Here is a 27,330-nt window from a genome sequence, read left to right on the forward strand (position 1 = left end):
CCTTAGGAATATCTTATTCTTCACCTACAGCTATAAAATAATACATTTAAATACAAAGTAAAGGAAGGAATTACCAGATATCCTTTCTAGGTCTCAGGAAAAAAATTCAGGCAAGAAGCCAGTCACTTCTCTATTTTTGCCTTTAGACTTAGAAAAGCAAGTTAAGAAAAATCCAATTGTCTGAATCCATAAGCATGTTTCCTGGGAGTTGGACAAGTCCTAGGAAATGTGGCATTGAGTTCTGAGCCACACCAGCATCATGCTAAGACTCAGTCTGTTGACCAAGTGCTAAATACCATCCCAACATGGGGAACTTAAAACAGGCCACCCATTTCATGCCTCAGTGGAGTCCCTCTAGGGCCGTGCAAGCCACACAAAAATTCACCTGAATCGCTCTCCCTCAAAAAAGAACTGACACCACTCCTTGTGAACCTAAATCTTTACAAATATCTGTTAAGCCTGAGCTTGAATCTCACCATAACCAATGCTGACTGCTTATGTTAAATAAGCCACGTTACTCCCCGGGGCTTGGTTATTTCATTTGTAATATAAACAATTAGAACTATATCCCTTAGGTCTATAATCTTTCATCTTTACCCAAAGAAGCTGCAATAATGCACAAACTTAATGAGATGTTGCTGAGTACTCAAATCTGCTAATGCATATATTTCAAGAATGCCACTAACGTCCAGGCGCTGTGCTGGATGCCCAGTGGGAAACAAAATCAACTCTGACAGCCCCATCCTTTAAGTCCAGGTCAGACGAAAATTCTTTCTCTGAAAAAGGTCAAAGTAACAGCACATGCTAGCTTGTGGGCTGGATGCTAATGGTATGGCTTAAACTATTTCAACAAAAACATTTCAGCTCAATTTATTCTGCAAAAGTTACAGCAGAAAATACAGAAGTAGGGACCAAAATCTTTGCCAATGAGGCTTTCGTTGTCCTTCAAATTTTTTCCACAGTATCTGAGATACAGACCAAGATGGGAGCTGAAAGGACCAAGAAAAGCACTAAAAAGCGGGGTGGGAAGGCATGCTGATACCAGACAAAGGAAGGCCGAGGGACACCTGTGATGTCAATGACAGATACACCAGGAGTCACTCAGTCGGGCACAAATTCCTTCTGACCAGGAAACCAAGGGTCCCATCTGTGCACTCAACCCGTGTCTCCTATATGCGGGTACCTGGAGTTCAGAGTCTATAACGTGTTCTGATCCGTAGGATGTTGCTAAATGGAATACACCAGTGACGGTCCGAGTCTTAAGCAACCCTGGCGTTGTGACAGATACATTTGACGACAGGTGTGCTGTCTTAATAAGAAAGTCAAAGGCAAACATAGTGTCCACTGAAAACAGAAGGTGGAGGTGATAGAGAAGATGCATTCAACATGACAAAAGTTACCTGATTTAGGCAAGCAGGAAAAAGTAAGCTTCACTAAAGATCCTGAGGCTTCTACAACTCATCCCCATCACCAAGCTTGCACTCCCACAACTTCCTGCCTGGTAACACTTTTAAGGGTAGTGGGTAACAATTACCACACTTCCTGATTGACACGAGGCATCAGTGTGGGGCAAGAGATTTCAAAAGACACAAGAGCCTTAGTCTGACACCGGTACCACAGATGCTACACAACTCTTAAGACCCCTACATCCCAACAAGTTCCGTTCCAATCAGTTCAGTTCAGTCGCTCAGTCGTGTCCAACTCCCTGCGACCCCATGAATCATAGCACGCCAGGCTTCCCTGTCCATCATCAACTCCCGGAGTCCACCCAAACCCATGTCCATTGAGTCAGCGATGCCATCCCACGATCTCATCCTCTGTCATCCCCTTCTCCTCCTGCCCTCAATCTTTCCCAGCATCATGGTCTTTGCCAATGAGTCAGCTCTTTGCATCAGGTGGCCAAAGTACTGGAGTTTCAGCTTCAACATTAGTCCTTCCAATGAACACCCAGGACTGATCTCCTTTAAGATGGACTGGTTAGATCTCCTTACAGTCCAAGGGACTCTCAAGAGGCTTCTTCTGTTCCAATACCACATTTTAAAGTCCAATTTGTTCATAAGTCCCACAGAGTTAGCCTAGGTACCCAACTAACACAATCGGCTATACTGTACTGCAGTGGGTTTACAGTATTAATATTGGAGAAAGAAAGGGCACCCACTCCACTATTCATACCTAGAGAAATCCATGGACAGAAAAGCCTGGCCGGTGACAGTCCATGGGGTCACAAAAGAGTTGGACATGACTGAGCAACTAACACTTTGACTTCACACAAATAATACACAAAAAACATGTATACTGAAATACATAAAAAAAAATGTATACCTTTGGCTCTTTCATGTTGATGTGTGGCAAAAACCAACACAACATTGTAAAGCAAGTATCCTTCCATTGAAAATAAATAAATTTATTAAAAGAAATATAAAAAATAAAGAAAATATTTTTAATCTTACAATACAGAAAAATACAACAGCTGGCACTGAGTGAACAGGCAGGCAAGTTACCGACTGGAAGAGGAAGAGGTAGGAGATGGTGGAGCTGAAGAATCACCAGCAACAGGGGGCAGAGAACAGGCTGTACTTCACTCATGTCTGACATTGATGGCAAAGGTTCCGGTTCCCTGTTGGAACCAGATGCATGTCCACATCTTTGTAAGTTTGCTCGTAGGGCACTTACTTTACAGAATCAGAGTGTGGAAGGTAACACCAGGCTGTGACTCATGAATCTACATTAATGGGAAAATCCTAGTGAACCCACTAACTATAGTATGAAGTGGGTATATTACTCTACTCTGTTACTACCAGGGGTCCTAAAAAGATTAAGTTGAACCAAAAGGAAGGAGAATCTCTGTTAGAACGGCGTCCTCTTGCACCTGCTCCCCACCTCTCTAGACCTGTAATGCTTTTCTATAAAACAAAGTGGCTGAGCTGTTTCCTCTCTAAAATATCATGTGTCTAAATGATGATGACAATAAACACTAGTATAGAAGAATTCACATGTCCCAAATTATTAACTTGTTTGCCAAAATGGGTCCAAATAAGTGAATAAATAAATGTTGCTTGTTAGAATTATCATGCAACATGAAGAAAAATCAAAGCTATACCTTCAGTCAATTGGGAGGCTAAAAGGAAGCACAAGGTGAATTAAAATTACCTAAGACCACCTACAAAAGATGGAGCATCTATTAAAGGGCAAGATCAGCGTCTGAACCGTGTTACTTCTTTTGGTGCCAACTGAAATAGGCCAGCCAAGGGGCCATCCAGTGAAATAAGGACATTCAACATAGACACTGCCTTAGGATTTACTCCCTCCACTTTAATATTGGATCGCTTACTAATTTAAGCCTAAAATGTCTTAGGGATCATTACGAAGCATGGCGTAGAGTAAAAATTCCTTACGCTACATCAGGATTCAACTTTGTGATGACTCAAACATGGGCTTTGCGATTGTTCCCAAATTCTTACCTGAGAAATGAACATAGTTATTCAAAGCTTATTGAATTCTTCATTAAATACAGAAGATCTTTCGCAAATTAAACACTTCTAACAACTTACCTCACTTTACTTATTCACACAGGTTTATTCCATTTATGACATAGCTGTGAAAGCAGACAATGTTAAAATCCAAACCATCTTCTTTGGCAAAACTCTCTTTACTTGGAATTAATGAAAAGTGTCACAGATGATTATAATAGACTCACTATAATAGACACCCAAACTCCACCAGGACTTCTCAGTTCCCCCAGGCACTCAAATTTCAAAGACCTTCTGTATAAGAATGGTATATTTCCTGTAAGTCAAGAGGAGAGCCAAAGGGCAAACAGATAAGCAGGACTCTACAGCCTCGAGGGGGCCATTCCCCAAAGGTGCATCCTGTATTAATGATGCACACAGCCAGCCTGGCCTGGGGGAGGAAGGGCACTCTGAAATGAACATGCACGGCGGATGAAAATTATTTTAGCAAAGATTTGCTTTTTCAATTACAAATAAATGAGAACTGCTAAAGAGAATCAAGAATCTGCTTATGATTCTTTTACAAATTCATTATGCTCATTTGTTATAATCAGCACTTATTTGCATACAAAGTCCTGGGAATTTGTTCTTTCATGAGAAAAAGATAATTCCCTTAAAAACCCTGTGTAGCTCATATCACCTCAAATTCTCTACTATAATACAAAAGCAGATTTGCAATTTGAACCTACTGGAAAACTATCAACAGTATATATACATATATATGCATAACAAAAATTTTAGAAAAAAACAGGAGATAAAGTAACTGAGGTGCAGACGTTTTCTATTCCATGCTGCTGCTGCTAAGTCACTTGTCGTGTCCGACTCTGTGCGACCCCATAGACGGCAGCCCACCAGGCTCCCCCGTCCCTGGGATTCTCCAGGCAAGAACAATGGAGTGGGTTGCCATTTCCTTCTCCAGTGCATGAAAGTGAAAAGTGAAAGTGAAGTCGCTCAGTCGAGCCCGACTCTTAGCGACCCCATGGACTGCAGCCTACCAGGCTCCTCTGCCCATGGGATTTTCCAGCCAAGAGTACTGGAGTGGGTTGCCAGTGCCTTCTCCGCACCTTCCATAAAGTCCCCTAAATGTCATAGTGGTCTTTTCTTTGGTAAGTAAAATGCATGAAACTTTGCTAATAATGCAAGTAGCCAAACATTCAGATTCCAGTCTGTAACACCACAGATGTTGGGATACACACACATGGATGATGATCAAAGAACTCAATGCCTCAGTTAGGTAATCAAGGCTTTCCATGATTTGGGGACTGACTTGAAAGATATGGATTTATTTTGAGAGATGTGGAGGGACCTTCATAACTCAGAATTCCATCAAGACTAGACAGGAGAAAATAAAATAGAGAACAAAGGAAATCCAATTTCATACTTTGCAGCTGCTCTCCCCAAATTGTCATTACACTTATAAAAGATCATATAGAGATAAGTTAATTTTAAAAACAAAATTGGCTAAGTATTTTGAGTTCTGGAAATGAGAGAGAATGACTGCCTTTTTTTTTCACAATTTTGTTAGATGATTTTACTTGCAGCATTAAAAGCGGAAATTCTAGAACTTAGCTTTCTTCTAGAGCAGGGGTCAGTAAATTGGGCCACCTGCTCATTCTTGAAAATAAAGCTTAACTGGAACACAGCCATCCCATTCATTTATACATTACAGCTGCTTTCATGTCGCGAAAGCAGAGTGGAATAGATATGGTAGAAACTGTAGGGCTGGCAAAGTCTCAAATATTTACTATCTAGTCGGCACCCCACTCCAGTACTCTTGCCTGGAAAATCCCATGGACGGAGGAGCCTGGTAGGCTGCAGTCCATGGGGTCACTAAGAGTCAGGCACGACTGAGCGACTTCACTTTCACTTTTCACTTTCATGCATTGGAGAAGGAAATGGCAACCCACTCCAGTGTTCTTGCCTGGAGAATCCCAAGGACAGAGGAGCCTAGTGGGCTGCTGTCTATGGGGTCGCACAGAGTCGGACACGACTGAAGCGACTTAGCAGCAGCAGCAGCAGCAGCAGCAGCAGCAGCAGCAGCAGTCCTTTAAGAAGATGTTTGCTGACCCCTGTCTAAGCTAGAGTCTTGGATGAACATACTTCACCAGTGACTCAGTTCCTACTATCAGATGAAAGTGTGATCCAAGCCTAAAAGATGCTACAAAGATTAATCAGGCTCTTTTGAGCCTGCAACAATATTATCAGTAAAGAAGAATGTCACATGGGAATGTTTTAAGATTGGGAAACAAGATAATTTTTTTAAAAAACCTCTTATCACATACTTTGTATTCTGACTGCCTGAGAACAGAGAGACTTAGGTTTGATATCAACACAGCAAGTCCAGGTTAAAAACTCTGGACAAGCCAGTAGTGGAAAATTAGGTTGATTTTTCATACTTCTGTAAACTCAATGCAGGTAATCTCACACACACACAATAGACAAGTTCACCAAAGAACACACTTTCTGTAAAGTGCAAAGTTTTTATAAAGAACAAAGTGACTTTTTATAGTCAGGAAGATCATGTATCAACTGAAATAGGAGGTGCAGTTTAGTGAAGATTGATTAAACAGCACAAGCAAGAGCAGCTCTTTCTTCTTGCAGTAAGGAAAAAGCAGAAAGGAGCTCTAAAAACACGTTTAAGGGTGGACAAGAAAAAAGTTGTGGGTTGAAAAAAATTAAGTAGGAAGGAGCAAAGCAAGCAAAGATAGAGACATGCTGGTAATAAAAAAAAAAGAGCCCTTTATAGAAAACACGATAGAAACTACTGGGTTGGCCAAAAAGTTCATTCAGTTAGTCAATCTGTTATTCAATCAAGTTCTTGATGAAAACTGAAAATATGTCTTTTATTTTTACTTAAAACCAAATGAACTTTTGGACCAACCCAAGAAAATGGCAACCCACTCTACCATTCTTGCCTGGAGAATCCCATGGACAGAGGAGCCAGGTGGGCTATAGTCCAGAGTCGCAATAGTCAGACAGGACTTAGCGACTAAACCACCACCAACGAATTCATGATTAAAAAAGAAAAAGAGGCTGTGTTTAGCAAGTGACTTTAAATAGTGTGTGTGGGTTTTTTAATGTGTGATGAGACATACTGCCTTGGCACTGATTAAACAGGACTCCTAGGGTCTCACTGAACTAGTACCTGAATCTGGCTTGGAGAAGTACCATGAAGAAGGACCTGTATACTGTAACTCAAAGAGATGCAAGCTCAGATTTGTTGCTACAGGCTTAGAGGAGCAGATGTCTTCTCACCTGTGACCAAATTTTTTTCCGGGTGAAAAATAAAAGGCTTCAGGAAGACTGACATATACTGAGTCCCTTGGATAGCAAGGAAAACAAACCAGTCCATCCTAAAGGAAATCAACCCTGAATATTCACTGGAAGGACTGATGCTGAAGCTAAAGCTCCAATACTTTGGCCACCTGATGTGAAGAGCTGATTCACTAGAAAAGACCCTGATGCTGGGAAAGACTGAAGGCAGGAGAAGGGGATGACAGAGGATGAGATGGTTGGATGGCATCACTGACTCAATGGACATGAGTTTGAGCAAACTACGGGAGACGGTGAAGCACAGGGAAGCCTGGCGTGCTGCAGTCTGTGGGTCAGTAAGAGTCAGACACAACTGAGCAACTGAACAACAACACAGGTCAGACCCACCCAATCAAGAGCAGAATTCAGCAAGGCGGAGCCAGCAACAGGGATGGTTCCAAGTCAGGCCCTGCAGGTACAGGGTGAGGGTGTCTGAGCTCACAGGGGCCCCTGGAATGTATAAAATGTTGAGATCTCAAAGAAATTAAAGACAGCCTCCAAAATGCAAAAAGACCTCCAGATTTTAATGAATAAGTGTTTTAACTGTTGCTACAGACTGAATGTTTGTTTCCTCCCCTCACCCAAAATCCACATGTTGAAATCTAATCCCCAAAGTGATGGTGTCTGGAGGTGGGGTCTTTTTGAAGTATTAGGTCTTGGAGGCAGAGCCCTGATGAGTGGGATTAGCACTCTTATAAAACAGATCCCAAAGAGCTCCTTGTCCCCTCCAGACACAAGTCTGCTGGCATCTTGATCCTGGACTTCCCAGACTCCATATCAAAGTGAAATTAATACTTACTGTTGAAGCCCAAATGGACTCTGACAAATGCATCTACAGTAATACTTATGCCAATGAGCACCTACACTTCAACACGGTGAGATTTAGTTATGTAAATAAGCCTTCCATAATTAAGAGATGCTAGAACTTGGTGGAATGGTGGTTATGTGACTAGAAAAAGGTAATGAAGAAGCCTAAAAGAAGTGCAACCGTAGGTAAAAGTGCTAAAAGTGATGAAAAAGCACAACGGCAACGTGCCATGTGTTTATAAACAATATCTGTTATTGTTCAAACAATGATCCTGTCTGATATTATGGTGTCAGAGTCACCCAGTGCCCTCCTGTTTGACAGAGGCCCCCAAACATGCTTGTTTTAGGACATCATGCTCTACCACGGACTGCAAACCACCCAGGACAACACACTGCTCCTTCCTTCTGAGTTCAGGAGAACACTTTCATGACTGAACTTGGTTTTACTAATCCTCTGGTTTATGCAATGGGAACGTTCTATGGTAGAATAAATATTGGGAAGTGTAATGGCCAATTCAACCTGAAGCAGATCTTTTTTAACGGTCCTGCTGAAGGGACTTCCCATTTAAATTCACATAGTCGACTAGAGCAGCAACAGGCACTGACGTTTGGAAATAAATTTGAGTTACAAAATCCTTATCTGGCACACCCAGCAGCAGCACATGATGAAAACACCTTTTATTTTAAAGTATGATGTAACTGTTTTCACACCAAATCAAGAAATTAAGGTCACAACAGAGGCTGCTCTGAAATGCACACTTATTGGTCACTTTTTCCAGGTAATAGACACCAGGTGTGAACGTGGTCCTTTCGCTGCAGTAGTTTATAAACAATAGCTATACTTAGTGTGTGCAGAGAAAGTCACACCTATAGCTTAAATGAGAATTCTGACAATATGACTATAGGCAACCGTCTGCTGCTGCTTCTGCTGCTGTCGCTTCAGTCGTGTCCGACTCTGTGCGACCCCACAGACAGCAGCCTGCCAGGCTCCCCCGTCCTTGGGATTCTCCAGGCAAGAACACTGGAGTGGGTTGCCATTTCCTTCTCCAATGCATGAAAGTGAGAAGTGAAAGTGAAGTCGCTCAGTCGTGTCCGACCCTCAGTGACTCCATGGACTGCAGCCCACCAGGCTCCTCTGTCCATGGGATTTTCCAGGCAAGAGTGCTGGAGTGGGGTGCCATTGCCTTCTCCGAGGCAACCGTCTAAAATGTATTTAATAGAATACTGACCAGCATGAAACCATTTGCTCACTATCCTAGATCTGGAATACTTCAATGTTTGAACTGAAAAAAAAAAAATCATAAGCAACTGAGAACAAGACAGAGGAAGCCTTAAGACTGTGAGGCTATGGATCAGTCCATGCCTAAGGCAGCGTCGTGGTGGCCCAGATGCAAAGAGATTCACAATTTCTCTGATCACTAATGTTGCTTTTTCAGGCAACAGTGGGGCACTGCTAAAGAGACCACAAAAATGTTAACTATTTCCCAAATCCTCTGCAATACATTTATCCCCTGCTTCTTGTAACACAAACTCCACCAATTCTTTTGAGTTACATCTGGGCCATGTGAAGTGCCGAAGGATTTCTTCAGCCACACTCATGCACTTCATTTCTATCACTGTCTTATACACTGAAAGAGATACGATTTCAAACACACTGCTTAAATCTGACTGAGGGGCGATTCCATCAAAGGCAGGCTTAAGTGCTGGCCCAGGAAGTTCATGAGCCACATCAAAGCTGGTTTCCAACCACAGATACCTCTGAAGGATCAGCATCCATGATATAGTTACAGCTTCAGATCAGTCTCAAAAGCCTGACAGCCCAAGGAACACACACCCACTGGACAATATGGTACTCAAATAACTGCTTCTGTCATCGAATGAAGACATGGTAACATTTATGTTTTCCCAATCTCAGAACTAAATGAAAACATCTCAAAAACCCCTTGCACATATAAAGTCAGGATCCACATCCTTTAGAGCCCATTGGAGCCCCCTTTTCACACGGAAGACTCCTGGATCAACAGCTTCCCAGATCCAGTGGCCAGTACTTTCTATGCTGACAACTTTAATCCAAGTAAGAATCCAACATTCAGAAATCCAGATGACTTTTACAAGGTGACACAAAATGACAGAGAAGACAGGGCAACTTTCCTCCACAGTCACAGAGCTCAGAAGCCCAGAGACTGAGAGGTAGAAAAATGCATTTTGAAAAAGATCCCTCTCTTCAGATTTTGCCAAGTTACAAGTATCTATATAAGCTTGTATCTAGATGCAGGGATGTGAGTTGGCCCAAAGCACAGCACCATTCCTTTCACAGTGAGCTACACTTAACAAAGTTTGAACTAAACCAGCCATTACTGAAATAATAACCTGGGTTTGAGTCTAAACCTAGAAATCCTCTAAGTTTACTAGTTTGTATGCAGGTTAGCCCCTGGCACATGAATTTCTTTCTCTCCCTCCCAAGTAACACCTTTATGCATTGGAGAGCTGTGGATTTGGGAAACCTGGGGTATTCAGTTAGTTATCAGTCTAACTCTCCACAGCCATCTTGCAAGCCCCAGTTTTAACCTATTAATTATTATTAATAATGGGATTCCCTGGTGGCTCAGACGGTAAAGAATCTGCCTGCAATGCAGGAGACCAGGGTTTGATCCCTGGGTCAGGAAGAAGCCCTGGAGAAGGGAATGGCAACCCACTCCAGTATTCTTGCCTGGAGAATTCCATGAACAGAGGAGCCTGGCAGGCTACAGTCCATGGGATTGCAAAGAGTCGGACCCGACTAAGTGACTAATTATTATTATTAATTAATATTAATAGGGTTCTGTGATCTAGGATCTCTCCCTTCCAAAGGTCTTTATGGGGAGTCTTTTGTTCTTGTCAACACAGTCGAGACTGTCCTCTGAAGGGGCTAATAAGTCTATACTCAAAGCAGGGACAAATCTTGTTGAAAAAGCCTCCTTAAATACCTTTGGGGGGACTCCCTGATGGTTTAGTGTAAGACCCCATGCTTCCACTGTAGAGGACAGGGGTTGGATCCCTGATCCAGGAACGAAGATTCCACATGTCGTGCAAAAACAAACGAATGAACAAAGAAGCACACAAGACCTTTGAGTAGGATGGGGCTCTACCATGAAGCCTTTCCCAGTAATTCTAGAAAAGTCTAGGGAAAACATTCTAGAAAAAGCTATTCCCTTTCCTTTTTGAGAGTGTTCTTCACACGTTTGTCTCTGTCTGTACATTCACTGATATCATTCAACACATCAGTACCTCGCTACTGGACCCAAGGTTTGTTCTGACTCCAGGAAAACAAGCACAAGTTCAAGCTTTGCACACACAGCTCTGAGTCCTGGTACTTCGGAGTTATTCTGAGCTTTGTATTTATTCACTCTGAAATCAGTTTCTTCTCCTCTCTCTTCTTTTCTGGTCTTCCCTCCCTTGTCCTTTTCTCTACTTTCACCTTTTCCTACCCAGAAAGTTTTTTCTTTTTTTTTTTTCCAAGTGAGACAAACAGTAAAGACCAAGGAGATTCTCTTTTTAGAGGGAAAAAATGTAACTTTCTATGTGCATGTGTGCATGCTCAGTTGTGTCCAACTCTTTGCAACCCCATGGACTTTAACTCACTAGGCTCCTCTGTCCATGGGGTTCTTCAGGCAAGAATACTGGAGTGGGTCGCCATTTCCTATTCCAGGGGATCTTCCCTACCCAGGGATTGAACCCATGTCTTCTGCACTGGCAGGTGGATTCTTTTACCACTGAGCCACCTGGGGAAGCCCCAACTTTCTATGTAGAACCTAGTAATTTTTAAAGGCCTATAAAATTATAAGTTTATCCTTAATCTCAGGATCTCACATATTGCTGAGGTGAGAGTGTTTATAAAAGAAATAAAATTAATAAGGGAGGCAAGGTGGCATTTATAGATTTGTATTACTTTATATACAAATATTATGTAGTTGGCATTTATATTTATCATTTATAAAATGTCTGTTAACCATCAGAAGAGTGAAACCAATCAGTGTTAATCAAATAGCTCAACTGAGACAAAGCAGCATAAGGATAAAATTAACTCCATTTTCAAAATCAGTTAAAAATAATTTTTTAAAATTTTAATTTAAAAATAATTTTAATGTTAAAATATTAAAATTTAAAATAACTTACATATAATGTATTTGACATCCACTAAAAGAAAAAAAGTCTTAACTACCTTTTTAAAAACTGTAATGACAGTATTTTGCAAATAAATGTAAATATATATTCAATGTCTAAACACCTATCAAGGCCCCTACACATTAAAACATAACTTTAGGATCTGTATATATAACAGCAGTGTGCTTGTGGGTAACTCATAGACCCTTTGGTCATCAGTTCCCTCACCCCTAAAAGGGAGAACTGAAAGACAGGGCTTCCAGGATTCAATGTCAGACCTCAACTCAGCAGAAGTTACTGGCTAGAATGTAGGTCCCCAGATATCCACGTATACCATACTCCTAAGTCATTATGCGATTCCTGATACTGGACAGCACTTTGATGTTTTATTCATGTTTGTGACTTGATATAATTTTTACCTATCCTCACAAAGCAAATCAAACAAAACTGACATTATACAAAATTTGGTCTGAAGTTAAAGCAAGATCACTCAGAAGTATAAATCCAATTATTCTGGCATGAGTTAAATTACTAGTTTGGAAGAAAAAAAAGCATAACATTGGACCAGCCTTTCACCTACATTCTGTCCTCCAGACCTTGTGATGTATAATACATACTAATACATTCTTACCAAAAGGGCATATATTGAAAAATTTAACATAGAGATTCTCACTGAAGGAAACGTTCTCATCCAATATTTGAGAGCCTGAACTATCAAAGAGAAACCTTCAACTCTGTGTTACAGTTTACAGTGTAGGGATATATTTGCAAGGAAACAATGTTACCTGCAAGGAGATCCAGTCAGTCCATTCTAAAGGAAATCAGTCCTGGGTGTTCATTGGAAGGACTGATGCAGAAACTGAAACTCCAGTACTTTGGCCACCTCATGCGAAGAGTTGACTCATTGGAAAAGACTCTGATGCTGGGAGGGATTGGGGCAGGAGGAGAAGGGGACGACAGAGGATGAGATGGCTGGATGGCATCACCGACTCGAAGGACGTGAGTTTGGGTGAACTCCAGGAGATGGTGATGGACAGGGAGGCCTGGCATGCCGCGATTCATGGGGTCGCAAAGAGTCGGACACGACTGGGTGACTGAACTGAACAGAATGTTACCTGATTTTATGTAATACAAAGCATGTATGGCACTGGAGAAACTGTGTCTGATAAACACTTTGGCAACAGCTCCAGTGCTTGGTTTTCTGTGTGGTTTCTTCAGTGGCAGAGAGAGGCGTGAAACCACAGTAAGACACTGGCTTCTCAGACTGCTCCTTAGAGTGGAAAGATTCTTGATGTTTTGGCAATTACTATCAATTACACTGATTTTGTTGGAGAAGGAAATGGCAGCCCACTCCAGTATTCTTGCCTGGAGAATCCCATGAATAGAGGGGCCTGGGGGCTACAGTCCATGGGGTCTCAAAGAGTCAGATGTAACTGAGCATGTGCGTGCATGAGCACGCACACACACGAACTACAAATTCAGTGTGGTGGTGGTGGTTTAGTCACTCAGTCATGTCCAACTCTTTGCAACCCCATGGACTGTAACCTCTCCAGGCTCCTCCGTCCTGGGATTCTCCAGGCAAGAACATTGGAGTGGGTTGCCATTTCCTTCTCCAACAAAATCAGTGTAATTGATAGTAATTGCCAAAACATCAAGAATCTTTCCACTCTAAGGAGCAGTCTGAGAAGCCAGTGTCTTACTGTGGTTTCACGCCTCTCTCTGCCACTGAAGAAACCACACAGAACATGAGGGAACGGGGTCTCAGAGATAACCACCTTCCCTTAAAATACAGCACACTTCGTATTCTGTAGGGAGATCACAGTATGGTTCAATATTTCAGTTGAGTTCTCTGATTTAATTCTTTAAGCTTAAATTTGAGTCTCAGGAATTCCAAAGTTTGCACGCTGAATCACTGGATGAGTTTTGCAGCCTGGTGCCCAAGTCCCCATCTCCTGGTCGCCGAGTGGTCTGGGGTCTTGGTTTTCTTTTGGTAAATTGACCCACAGGATCAATTCCCACCCACTGCAGCCAAAAGGGCTGGAGGAGAGGCAATGAGACACTGGTGGCCCTCAGTCTCACAGGCAGACACAGGGACCTCTGTGCACACTGGCTCCACTCCAGCCCCCGAACAGACATAGCTTCCGACTCCTGTTCTATTTCCAATACAGCTAATGCATGGCACTTACTTAAAGAGGTCAAGAGAAGTGACCCAAATTGGAAGCAACAAATTAAGTTTTTCCATTGACCGGAATGCTTCTGGCAAGTGAAGAGCATAGACTGTGGCCCAGAAAGGGTTGGTGTCACAGGCTGTGTGAGCTGGGATTTATGGCTCTGTGCATCAGTCTTCTCATCTGTACAATGGGAGGATAACAACACGTCCCCCTTCAGGTTGCTGTATCCTAAAACATCGGCATCTGTGAAGCCTGCGGCACTACCTGCTTGGTCCCTGCTAAGCTTGTGTTCAGCACACTAAAAGGCTTTATTTTATAATAACATAATTTTAAAAGATTATAAAATGCTGTGAAATGCCGTTTGAAAACCACATCTTTGTGTGGTTTTACCTTCCCTGTAATGATGGTTTCATGTTATCAACTTTGAGTCAAAACCATAACATCTTAGGCCTTTTTAGAAGCACTTTTGAAACTCCATCAACTATTAACAGTGTCAAATACAGGCCTACAGGTTGGAAGACTGAAAGAAAACGCAACCACCACCACACTCCTGGGTGGCTTTCCCGAAGACTCCACTCTGCAGTGGTTACCAGTCAAGAGGATTTCACACACAGGGGTGCAAGGGGAGGGGAAATCCAAACTGGAGCAGTTTTGCTTCCTTAAGGGAAGCTTCTGTTTTCAACCATTAAAGGGCATTAGCAGACACGTATATGCCAGACATATCTCAATTCCTAACTGGGTCCAAACTGGAATCAGCCTTACATTGCAAAGATCCTGGAAGGAAGGTAACCAAAGCTGTAATTAAGATGATGGCCCTAGCTATCTCAACACATCCTTTAGGACTCTGAGACCTAGGTTCCAGCTGTGTGTGAGGCCAATGGTTATCACCAAATACACAGCCCTCTGTGCATGGACTAACATCGACCTTCTTATCTGGACCTGGGGCCTGGTAACTTAAGGAAAGAAAAAAAAGGGAGTGGGGGAAATGAAGTGAGAAGACTTTTCATCTATGCTACACTTTCTTTCAGAAGGAGCTAGAATACTGTATAATATTCGGTTAAAGTGAAAGGGAAAGTCACTCAGTTGTGTCCAGCTCTTTGCAAACCCATGGATTGTAGCCCACCAGGGTCTCTGCCCATGAAAGTCACTCAGTCGTGTCCAGCTCTTTGCAACCCCATGGATTGGAGCCCACCAGGGTCTCTGCCCATGGACTTCTCCAGGGAAGAATACGGGAGTGGGTTGCCATTCCCTTCTCCAGGAGACCTTCCTGACCCAGGGATTGAACTCAGGTCTTCTACATTGCAGGCAGATTCTTTACCATCTGAGCCATCAGGGAAGCCCAGTATCAAGTCAAGTGCTGACTGATGAGTTAGGTGAGAGTAAAGGACTTGTGTGGCTTTACTGTCACTACTGTACACACTCCTTTGGCTCAAAGCAGCTACACTGGCTTCTTACAGCCTGAACTGAACAAGCACTAGACCCGTCATCCTTTTCTAGCCATTCACTAGAGAGCTGTGTAGTCTTCACCTGAGAAGTTGGGTCCTTAAAACATACTGAAGATAACCAACGTTGGATTGAAAGTAGATGATTCACAGTTTACACTGAGAAAGAAGCTTCCACATATTCTTTGGGAAATCACTGTGATATCAATATTGAAATATGATTCACAATGAATCACGTTTAAAGAGTCATATCCTTTACACCACACTTCAGGTATTTATGAGAAATTAGGAGCCAACATGGCGCTGGAAAATGGGATGGCAAACTGGAGATGGCATGAGGCACAAGAAGAAAAGGAGACAAAAGGTGGGACAAGCTCCGATGGGAAATGGCTGGGGCTGAACATCAGTACATTTGGTTGAGGTTATCAGGGAGCCAGGCAAGCATTTTTCCTCCATGCTTTCATGGATTCCACAGAAACCCATGATCAGAGAGTATCAAATGCTCAACAAAAAATATTAAAGCTTTCTGCACACTGTTCTGAAGCTTGATATTAGTCTCTATTAACACTTGACTACGTGTTTCATCATATAAACCTCAAATTACTCCCAAGATAAACACTGGTAGGTGTTAGTTGAAAGGGAGAGAAGGGATGCTCAAGCTTCTTCAGCGTCTTTGAAGTTTTATTTTGCCTTCAATAAAAACTCAGATAGGCAGCTATGTCAGGTGAGTTGGCTGAAAATGGTGACCACTTTTTCTAGATGAAACTAAGATGCTGAGGAGAACCAAAGAAATCTGGAATGAGTTTAAGAAGAAGAAAGTGCAGTGCTATTCTGAAAAGAGAAAGCAATGGAAACAAAGGGGAAAAAACAAACGAAAGGCACCTGGACAATAGAATAAGTACAATTCACAAACATATTCCTAGTCACACACCAAGTAGTGTTAGGCAAAGTGTCTCAAAGTGCTCAGACCCATCCAAGAGAATGTGACTGAGAAACTCAGAGAAGACAAGACTCCAAATAAGCATTTATCACATGAACCAGCCTCTCCACACACGTTTGTACTGTTCGGTGACACACGTTACTGTCACTGTTCAGTCGTTCAGTTGTGTCCGACTCTTTGCAACCTCGTGGACTGCAGCATGCCAGGCTTCCCTGTCCTTCACCATCTCCCGGAGTTTGCTCAGATTCATATCCGTTGAGCTGGTGAGGCTATTCAACCATCTCATCCTCTACCACCCTCTTCTCCTTCTGCCCTGGCCAGGTTACAGAAGCCTCATTTAAACATCTGTCTCTAAAGGTCTACACGGTAATGCCTTCAACCCAACCCCAGATTTAGGCAGTTTTCTTTCTTCAAAATGAAAAGCGTCAAAGTCAGTAACATTAAAAACAGATCTTTAATCCATGCTTTAATTTAGAAATGCATTCCTGAGGCGCTCAAGGAAGGTTCTTTGCTTCCCTCTCAGAAAACCTTATCAGTCTTGCTTACAACACCTCGAGAAAGAATTTGTGGTTGTTTACTGCAAGGTGAGCTGGAAAATTCCATTAACAAACTTTAAAAGGTATACAGAAAAATACCAGCTCTTGAAAGTATCAGGATTTACACAGTGGCTTGTTTGATATGAAGACCTGATATATTTACATCAAGACTTTCTGTTAAGAATTTTTTCTTAAGATGGATCTAATGAGAAGTGTGCTTTATCCAGTACATTTGACTTACTCAACGTCTAGATATTAGGGTCTACAAAGATGATATAAATAACAATGATGTGAAAACTAAACTCTTAGGACATGGTCTCAGGATATACTCAGTAGCCATTTAACTACTTAAGAGAATATCAACAGAACATGAATACTATAATTCCCATCTATCAGCCAGAAAATTAGTTCTCCGAATGACCTGCCCAAGGGACTCACAAATGTGTCACTGGTTTAAATTCATGTAATAACAAATTTTTAAAATGTACAGAATAATCATTCTTGCCTCTCTCCCTCAAGGTAGATAGTCTCTAAGACTAATACATTGATTTATGTTGAACAATATTTCTGAGACAACTATTGCCTAAGTTGTAGAAGAACAGCAGTCAAGTGGACAGGGTTTCTATGTCCAACGAGTTTCCCCATGGGGTTGAAAAATAATCATTTGTCAGTCAGCGGGTACAGACAACAGGTAGTACAAATCAAACTAGAAGGTGAAGGTTAGAGGAACAATATGAGATTGGTTACCAAACTTGCCATGAAGTCATTGAGATTTCTTTTTAAAGTCATGTTCACGTATCTCTGTAAGCTATTTGCAATACAGGAATCAAGAGAAACCAGCACTTTAGAGCAAAAAGGATTAGACACATAAGTAAATATAACTCCTATGACAAAACATGGAATACTAATAGAACAATGATATGTTATTAACTTTAGCACTGCAAACTTACCTAATCCAAGAAACTTTAGAATTAAGATTTTCCAAAGCACCTTTTAGCAAAATGAACTTTGTACAGAGATACTCCTTAGTCCCAGATCAGAGTCATTTCCACACTCCTCCCATTGTGTTCCTAGAGATTCCAACTCTCTCTAGAACAAAGGACAAGCATCATTCATTCCTGAATTCAGGAAGCAACTTCCCAAGAATAAAGATTTGAAGGATCCTACAAACCATTCAGTGCTTTTCTGAGACTTTCAAAGAAAGAACAAGAGAAATTCTTCCCTTTTATTTCTCAGGCTGAGCAGCCTGTCTTACAGTGGTCAGGGGGCACCAGTTGGGAACCCTTCCCTGATAGGTCCCTCAGATACTGAAGAGGCTGCTCTGCTTGAGACCTAAAGCATATTCATATGTGTTCTGAGAATTAACTAGGCTTGAAGGTTTTCCCTTCAGTTTATAATCCCAAAGTACTATGTTCTTAATGAAAATGTAAGATATGTAAATGACTTCTCTACCGAGTGATTAAGACCTTTGAATTAAATGAAACCAATGCTGGATTCTATATTCTCAAAAGTGATCAGTTCAGTTCAGTTGCTCAGTCATGTCCAACTCTTTGTGACCCCATGGACTGTAGCCTACCAGGCTCCTCTGTCCATGGGATTTTCCAGGCAATAGTACTGGAGTGGATTGCCATTTCCTTCTCCCGGGGATCTTCCCAATCCAGGGACTGAACCCGGGTCTCCCGCATTGTAGACAGACACTTTACCATCTGAGCCACCAGGGAAGTCCCTCTCAAAAGTGATAGTTACATAAAACTCTTTAAATAATAGCCTACCAAACTCGGAATATCCCACATGGATGGCTTAGTTAAGTAGAAAAGATGGATCTACCAACAGCAGAACAGAGAGAAGACAGAGATAATGATTGATCCAGGCTGCTAATTCAATAGTCATCTAATATCTCTATGTGGATACAGACCAATGCTTTTGTCTCACTGTAATTACTGGTGAACCTTTTTGCCTTCACCAACTGTAAACTCCTTAAAAACAAGGTTAACAGGTCTTTGCGTCTCTCAGCTCACTCAGCAAACAAACATTAACTCTACAAGATTTTAATGTGGTTTGTATTTTCCTACACTGCATTTAACAGAGTAGCAAACTCCCACGTCGGCTGCTCATTTGAACTCCTTTTAAAAAGCTTAGTCTTAAAAATATGCTTACCAAAACCACTGCCTGTTTTGTTTTTTAGAAAACCATTGACATTAAAATAAAGACTGCATTCATTAGCAAGTAATACCTGTACCTTTTAACTATATAAAATCAATTTTTAGGCTTAGGTCTTCAAATGTGTGCGTGTACATCATGTGCACCCAACCTGATAATGCATTTATAGAACAGAAATAGAACTGTCTTCACAAAAAATTGAAGGGGAGTAACACAGGTATCCACAACAGCAGGAGGCTCACACAGAAGGCTTCCTGGAGCTGGGGTATGAGGGACCTGAATGTCTAAGCCAACCATGCCTTGGGCTTCCTTACTGCAGCCACAGCAACTTTTCTGTTTATATTCCTCAACTTTAAAACCAAAATGACATCTTTATCCTAGCAAGCCACATTAAGACGACTTTTTAAAAAAATAAATCAAGGAAAGTATTGCTTAGTAAATTCTTCTTGGAAATACACATCCAAAGGTCTATCAGTCATCCAGTTACTCATTTGTGTCATAAACCGCTGCTCAACCATCAATACCATGTCATTCCAGCTAATTACATATTCCAAGTACATAATCTACAACCTCAAGGCTTCAAAACAAGAAGTCTGGTATGTGAGAAGCCAGCTGTCAGTATGGTGAGTTAGGGATACTCAACAACACATAAGATCAAAAACTAACTGCAAAAAGTGTCACTGCCCTTTTCATTCTACTACTCAATTTAAATCCAACTCACATGACCCTACAGCGTCGATGATCCCAGGCTGAGCTCTCCCTTCGGATGGCCAGTTCCCTTCAATCCACACGGATGTGCCATCCTATGTGTTAGTAGGGAGGGACATCAGAAAGGAAGGGGGAGATGAAGGAGCCACAGCTGCAGAGAATGCCACTGGCTAATTCACAAACTGAACTCACTGAAAATGAGACCGTACAAGTCTACAGCCATCTTGTAGAACACGCCCCATTTCATCTAAAATGAGACCATTTTAAGACAACGTATTGATTTACTAGTAAAAGTAGCATGTGTTTATGGTATTAATCATGTAGATGGTATGAGATGTCCGATAGCCAGCCCAACACAGCTCAAAGATAAAGACAATCAAGACCCAGATATCACTTCACCTTTAACCGCGCATTGAATGTTTTTAAAAAGTAGACAATTAAAATAAAAATGTTGCAAATAAAATATCAATATCTAGAAATGTTTTAGAATAAGTTGTATTGCCAGATTAGACTTGCTTTTAACTGGAACCTTACATTATTATTTCTTAACTACAGGTTATTTTAGAAATCAATTTCCTATAATTGTCAAAAACTACAAACTTTTTTTATTTAATAAGAATTCTATCATTAAGAATGAGGTTTAGACCACCAGACAATGTCCTGTGAGAGATCTCAGGGCTGAGAAGAAAATACTTATCTCTAAGAATTTTAGTTCACACTGAAGCTAAAGACACTCAGGGATAAGACAATGAAAGTTGAATACTGACCATCAAAGAGTACGTGTAAGTGGCAGGGGTAAGGGGTGGGTGAGGAGTAAATCACCACCCTCTAAATTGTGTTCACCCCACCAACCCAAAGGAAACACTGTGATATCTGCTAAAAGTTTGTTACAAGCTGGTTCCTGGATATGAAAGTACAGCAAAGGTCAATGCTCTGAAATATGCCTTTATCTGCATAGCAAGATGTCACATGGCCATAAAACACGACCTCTTATGCATTCAGTTCTTACTGGACCATAGGTTTTGTGCTAGAAACTGATAGCCAAAGATGAACAAAACAAAGCCTTGTGCTGAAACTCACCATTTAGAGTAAGTGGTCACAGCATAAAATCAGGGCTGTGTGCTCAGTCATATCTGATTCTTTGCTACCCCATGGACTGTAGCCTGCCAGGCTCCTCTGCCCATTAAATTCACATTTACTTCATTAGGTTTATAATCTATTGGTGTTAAAATCATTATGCTCATCTGGAGGCCTAATACTCCTGACCTCACAAAGACTGGTATAAAAATTCAATGGTTAAGATGCTCAATATGACCGATTCATGGCAGACCCGTGACATTCAAGCACTTGAAAGAATGCATGAGAAGTCCAGCTACAATCTGCCCCAATGTTCACCGGCTGTGGATTCTGTCTGAAAAGACCTCACAGGGTGATACTGCTTGTTTCCCAAATAACACAATTTCATTATTTGACACCCTACCTTAGGAGGAAGCCTGGATGCCTGAGCCATTAGTACTAATTACTCCATAATGTCATAGGCCTGCAGAACAATTACCACTAAGGTTAGTGCTTGGAAACAGAATAATTACACTAATTGGAGTTCATCAGGTATTCATCTTCATAGTAAGCACAACTGATGAGGTGAAATTGCATGTCAATACATGGAAGTTATCTCAGCCACCAAAGGTGACTTTCAGAGGATGTGTGCCCTCCATGAAATATATGGTCCTGTGGGCAACCTTGACACTGAGCAAATATGAAGCGCCACGTAAGCCCCAGAACTGCTGGACAGCTCTGTCACGGATCAACAAAACTGACGCATCCCTGCCTCCTGGGTCTTTCCATCCAGAGGAATGGAGACATTAAATAATCACATCGTGTTTTGATCAATTAAGAGCCAAAAATGCCAAGCGCTCTGAGAGGGATGGGGACAGTCAGGAAAGGAACGTCTGAGAAAGTGGCATTTTTAGGTTGAGGAGTACTTGGACAATGGAGAAAAGAATATTCCAGGCAGAAGAACAATGGGAAAGAGGTTGGAGCATTTGGAAGCACTGAAACGCAGGCCACGTGGGTGAGAATGGGGATCAGAGGAGACTGAAGAGGAAAACAGAAGGTGAACACGAGGGAACTTACAAATCGGCAAAGGATTTTGATAATTTTATTCTACGTGTAAGAGAAAGTCATGATAAAAAGTGTCAGCACAGGGATGCCACGTTTGCATTTAGCAGAGTATGATCACAGTAATCGAGGAGAGGGGTAAAAACTTCAACAAGGTTCACAACTTAGTGTAGAGAGGAATGGACGGATATGAGGGGCAATGACCAGGGAGATGCCAGACTTTTGTTTGCAGGATGATCCCCGTTTTCTGGAATGAATGGAAGAAGGTGCTATTGACCAGAAACTGAACACTGAAAGAAGACTACAGACATCGGCTCAAAAACAGATATTGCATAAATTAAAGAATTAAAAAAATTCTACAGTAACATTGCAGGTTTTATGAAGACAATTATTTCTATAAAAGATATTAAACAGTACCAACTTTCAATTAGTTTAGGGCCAGTAGTTCATCTAGCTTCATCAAATTGAATTACTATATTCAATTAGACTGTGGCTTAGTGAGGTAATATTTTTATTGCTATAGTTAACACAACATGACGTGACCTGCAGCTCGAAACAGAAAGGCAATGATTGAATCACTTGAAAGGGCACTTTCAAAAGTCGTAAAGTGCTTTTTGCAAAAGAGCCGCCAAAGTGTTACGTGAAGACACAGTCACACCCACGCTTGTTGAGAATGCCCCTCAAGAGTCCCTTCAGTATCACTACTTGTTTTACTTCTTGGAAAGGCCCCAGAATTCATAAGCCCTGATTTTTTCGTTATCAAAAATTTCATATGACTCCTGTCACTAACTTCCCTACCCTTACTGTCCCACTGTAGAGAAACCTGTCAAAATTCCAACCATTCTTTCCACATTTGCTTTCTGTTAAAACCTGTATCTTCTAATGTCTTCAACCATCCATCCAATAAAACTTGCCCACAGTAAGATTCTTCTGGAGTCTGAATCCCTACCAACAAGCATGGATGCTGGTACAGGATTTTAAACTGGCTTACACATCTGGTCAACCCTTCCGTCCACATTAAGAAGGGCTCTTGACCAAGGCCACTGCTGGTAGGAGTTACCTTTTTTCTTTTTCTCCCCCAGAACACCTGTTTTAATTTATTCAAGAATAGGTGTCCTTTACATGACCTGGACTATGTAAATCCTCTTCTCTTCCTTTATTCCCTTGCTGTATTTAGAAATATGGATAACCAATGGAAAAGGCTTCATGCAGAGGAAAAGCATGATCATATAGTGCTGGAATGAAAACAGGCTTCACCACAAATTAACGCCTATTGATTGGTGGCAACTGCCTAAAGCACTGTGTTGAGAAGGATTCTGAGGCCTCATCCCACATCTATCCTGAGTCCAACAGAGAGAATAGTACCTGCACACACCCTTTGCCATCCCCAGCCTGAGGGAGCCATAGAAACAGGCTTTGAAGTCCACATAGGTTCTACCTTTCCTAGTGATGTGAATCTCAGGGAAATTAACTTCTCTGCATCTCATGTCCTCAAAAGAGAACACTGCTCAGGCTTGCCTCACATGGATTTGCAAGGAGTAAACCACAGGCACTGGAAGGACTGATGCTGAAGCTCCAATACTTTGGCCGCCTAATGTGAAGAGCTGACTCTCTGGAAAAGACCCTGAGCTGGGAAAGATTGAAGGCGGGAGGAGAAGGGGATGACAGAGAATGAGATGGTTGGATGGCATCACCGACTCAGTGGACGTGAGTTTGAGAAAACTCCGGGAGATGGTGAAGCACAGGGAAGCCTGGCGTGCTGCAGTCCATGAGGTCACAAAGAGTCGGACTTAGTGACTGAACAACAACAAAACCAGAGGCTCCAGGGCAGCTGATTCTCCCCACCTCCTTTGTCTTAAGGGCAGGGAACGGGGCACTTTGCATAGGGGCTTTGAATATTCCTCTAAACCACCTTTCCTAATATGAAATGAGCTGTGCCCTGCTTCCATTCATATGCTGAAGTTCTAACTTCCTGCAGCTCAAAACTTAAGAGGTAAATTAGGTGAAAATGAGGCCACAGAGGTAGGCCTAAATCCAATAGAACTGGTGTGTCCTTATACAAAGAGATTAGGACATAGAGAGAGAGAGAGACCAGCGACCAGCAGTGCAGGCACAGACAGAAGACCCAATGAGGACACAGCCAGAAGGCAGCCATCTGCAAGACATGGCGAGACGTCACAAGAGGAAGCTGAACTGGGCAACACCTTGACTTTGGCACTGTAGCCTCCAGGCCGGGGAGTCTGTCATGGCAGCCCTAGCTGAGGAACCCAGGAACGAAGTGTCCTGCCTCTGCAATTCCTGTTACACGAGAGTATCTCCAGCTCTCCTCTCCTGCCCCTCCCCTGCCTCCTCTCACTCTCCAGGCTCCTTTTTCTCCCCTGAAAACACTAGATAGAGGGGGTTGGGGCTTAGAAACGAGGTCACCGACTGCTGATCTAGAACAATGCAGTTTTGCTTCCTGTATTGTACTTACCAGAAACCCTGCCCACACAAGGGGAATCCAGACACTCTCAGGAACAGAAAGGAATGGTGTTCCCCTCTCTCCATCTAGAAACACAGCTGCAAAAATACCCCGTGGAAACTTCCCTCAAGCATAGCCATTTCCTTCTTTTCAGAAGGATTTTCACAAACCTCAGTATTTAGTAAGAAATGCTATTACTCCCAAAGGCCTCGCCCTCTCTCAAGATGGGACGGTTTAGTTAGGGTGGTAGTTAAATGTGTTATCAGAATCAGAATTCAATGGAAATTCTTCCACAGCCAACTTGCACTTCACACTAACCACGGTGCATGTTAGCGATCTAAAACATTTGTTGTAGCAGTTAGATATTTTCTCTGCCGGGTAAACTATGTGAACAACTACTAACATGTCAGGGCTTGCTGCTTGGCCGTGCTGTGTGCTGCTAACAGTAATTTTATTATATGATGCTATCTAAATACCCTAAGGGTTTAGGAAATTGAGGGGGCTGGTTTTTAGATATTATCTGTCCCAGATGACACCCTCTTTCAACAGAAATCATGCTCAATTCTATTGGGTTGAGCTTTTCTTCATTCCACTTATAACAGCAGTAACATTTTTTGCAGACATCATTCTGGACTTCTTTACCCTTTATTTGGGACCCTTGGCTATCTCACTACAGATATGACAAAGAATACTCCTTAAGTAGTATGCCTAGCAACGGGGATCACTAACAGGAAAGACACGTGCAAGCGGTCACTCTTGGTCATAAAGAAGGCAAGTTAAAGGTGGCAGTGTGGGGACAAATCCTAATGTAACTGGGGACAAACCCTAATTTGCCAACTGATCCCTCGAACCACCACGTCTCCCCTTAATATGGTAATATTTGTTGCTGGAAATAAGGATACAGCCATAGAATGTATTACTACTGACAACATTAAAGTTTAAAGTACAACCATGTGATATTTTTCAGGCAGGAAAGGACCAATTAACATGGTTGGGTGAGGCAGAGCCATGAGAAGCTTGGTGACCTTCAGACTCAGTTTTTAAAAATTCTTCTCTTACCTTAGTGAAAGTATATGTCATAATCCCATCATGTAGTTGTTTTTCTCTGCATTGTAGCCAGTTGACTTCTCCTAGGAGGACCTCGGACCCACCCACCCAGGTGACTTTAGTATAAATGAAATGAAAGCTAAGCTCTCTGGAAGGCAGAAGCAAAGCCAGTTAGAACAGAAAGGGTGGAGGTTAAGTGGAGTGAGCTACTGGTTCTGTCTCTTATACCAATGAAACTTTCAATGAGACTTTTCCTTAGTCAACCACTGGATTAGGTAGTGGACAAGAGTGATACTTAGATGTGAGTCACATGTAGAAACACATACCTGGGAAACCATCAACCTTGTGTTAACAACCTGTGGGAGACCATTGCTACAAATGCTCTCTGTGGGAGACCATTGCTATAAACACTTGTTACTATTTGTCTGAAAACCACATAGTAGAAGTTCTGGAACCAGGTTTCTGAAGTCCAGCTGGGTGAGCCCTGGGAATTCAAAGCTTGAAGTCTCAACAAAAGATGACCAGGGCTACTGAGACACTCTAGTGCCTAATAACCTCTGGTCAATTGTATTCACTGAGGCTGGGTGATCACAAGACTCTGTAAGAGCTACTGTAACCATTTAATTGTTGATTGAAACTCTTTTTTTCCTACCTTAGGAAAATGAGTCATGCAAATTAGATTCCTGAACGCCTCATTTAATCAATCAAGTCTTTAGTGAATACCCAAGTGGTCATATAATCTACCTCCTGGATGGAATACAGGATAAAGGAGGAAAGCCGTCTCAAATCTCTCCATCTGTAAGTCACTGATTTCTCTAGATTTTCCTTTTTCCCAAGTCTTAAACATGCCTAAAGCAAACTCAGATGCTCTTATTCCATGTTGAAACAGCTGAGAATATTCATAAAGGTCAGAGTCAGCAAACATTCTACAGCCCCTATAGTTTCCAAGACAAGCTCAGAGAGGCTTAAAACAGGACTGTGGGAAGATCCAGTGATTCCAAGGAAATCTGGATGTCCTCACAGGCACTAGATGGCTGTTATTGCTTTCTCTTTTGATATACTATTTCCCCAAGTAGATCCTGTTACTGTTTAACTTGGCTATTGTATTAATCTATTGGCAATGGTGTTTTGAATGGCCACCATCAGGTAAATGATGTGGGTCTTTTCAAAATTAGTTGGCCACGCAATCTAGGACACTTGTAATTTAGAAAGCTTAAGCAGGAGAAGCTGTTCTCTGATATCCTTTGCCTCATAAACTTAAAAAAAAGGGGGTTTAATTTGGCTTTATTTAAGAAATATGTCCATTTCTGAACCTGTAAAACTATGATAATTTAAAAGCATTAACAAAATTGCAAAGTCATTTGTTTATTGCAGGGTTCCCTGGGAAAAAAATATAAATTTATCTAAGACTCATTCTCTACTTACTGAAATGTCTAAATAGATTGTTTTAAATATGAATTAGAACTCTCTTATCTAAAAATAAACTTATCATAGTTTCTCCAAATACAAATGCACACAGTTTACATTGCTAAAATTCATTTCAAACATCTGAATATTAAGCTTTATCAAGTGTTTTAACAACTTAAGTACTTCAGTTTCATATTTTAATGACTACTTCAGAAACTTACTGCCCTTTTAAATCCTCTAAATCATCCCAAATACCACAAACGATCATTCTGATCATTCTAAAGAAAAAAGATCAAACCTCATGTTTCATGCAGCTCTCAAGCCAGTAAACCGGACTGTCTGTGTGTGCTAACTCGCTTCGTCTGACTCTTTGCAACCCCATGGACTGTAGCCTACCAGGCTCCTCTGTCCATGGGATTCTCCAAGTAAGAATACTGGGCTGGGTTGTCATGCCTCCTCCGGGGGATCTTCCTGACCCAGGGATCAAACCCACTGTCTTCTATGTACTTTGCATTGGCAGGTGAGTTCTTTATCATTAGTGCCACTGGGAAGTCCAGATAACCCTAGGA

General features: G+C 41.7%; 1 protein-coding gene across 5 annotated transcripts in view; it reads right to left on the reverse strand.

The window, feature by feature from the left end:
* The window catches only part of BASP1 (brain abundant membrane attached signal protein 1), an 89,502-nt gene that overhangs the window by 19,598 nt on the left and 42,574 nt on the right, over positions 1-27,330 (reverse strand). Inside the window, exon 1 of one of the 5 annotated variants that reach the window (XM_070357693.1) lies at positions 1,401-1,419. The exons of the other annotated variants lie outside the window; for them this stretch is intronic. The gene's annotated coding sequence lies outside the window, so the exon portion shown is untranslated. Of the gene's footprint in view, positions 1-1,400; positions 1,420-27,330 lie in introns of those variants that run through there. 5 annotated transcript variants of the gene reach the window in all.

This window comes from Bos mutus, chromosome 20, assembly GCF_027580195.1.
Source record: "Bos mutus isolate GX-2022 chromosome 20, NWIPB_WYAK_1.1, whole genome shotgun sequence".
NCBI classification, from domain to species: Eukaryota; Metazoa; Chordata; class Mammalia; order Artiodactyla; family Bovidae; genus Bos; species Bos mutus.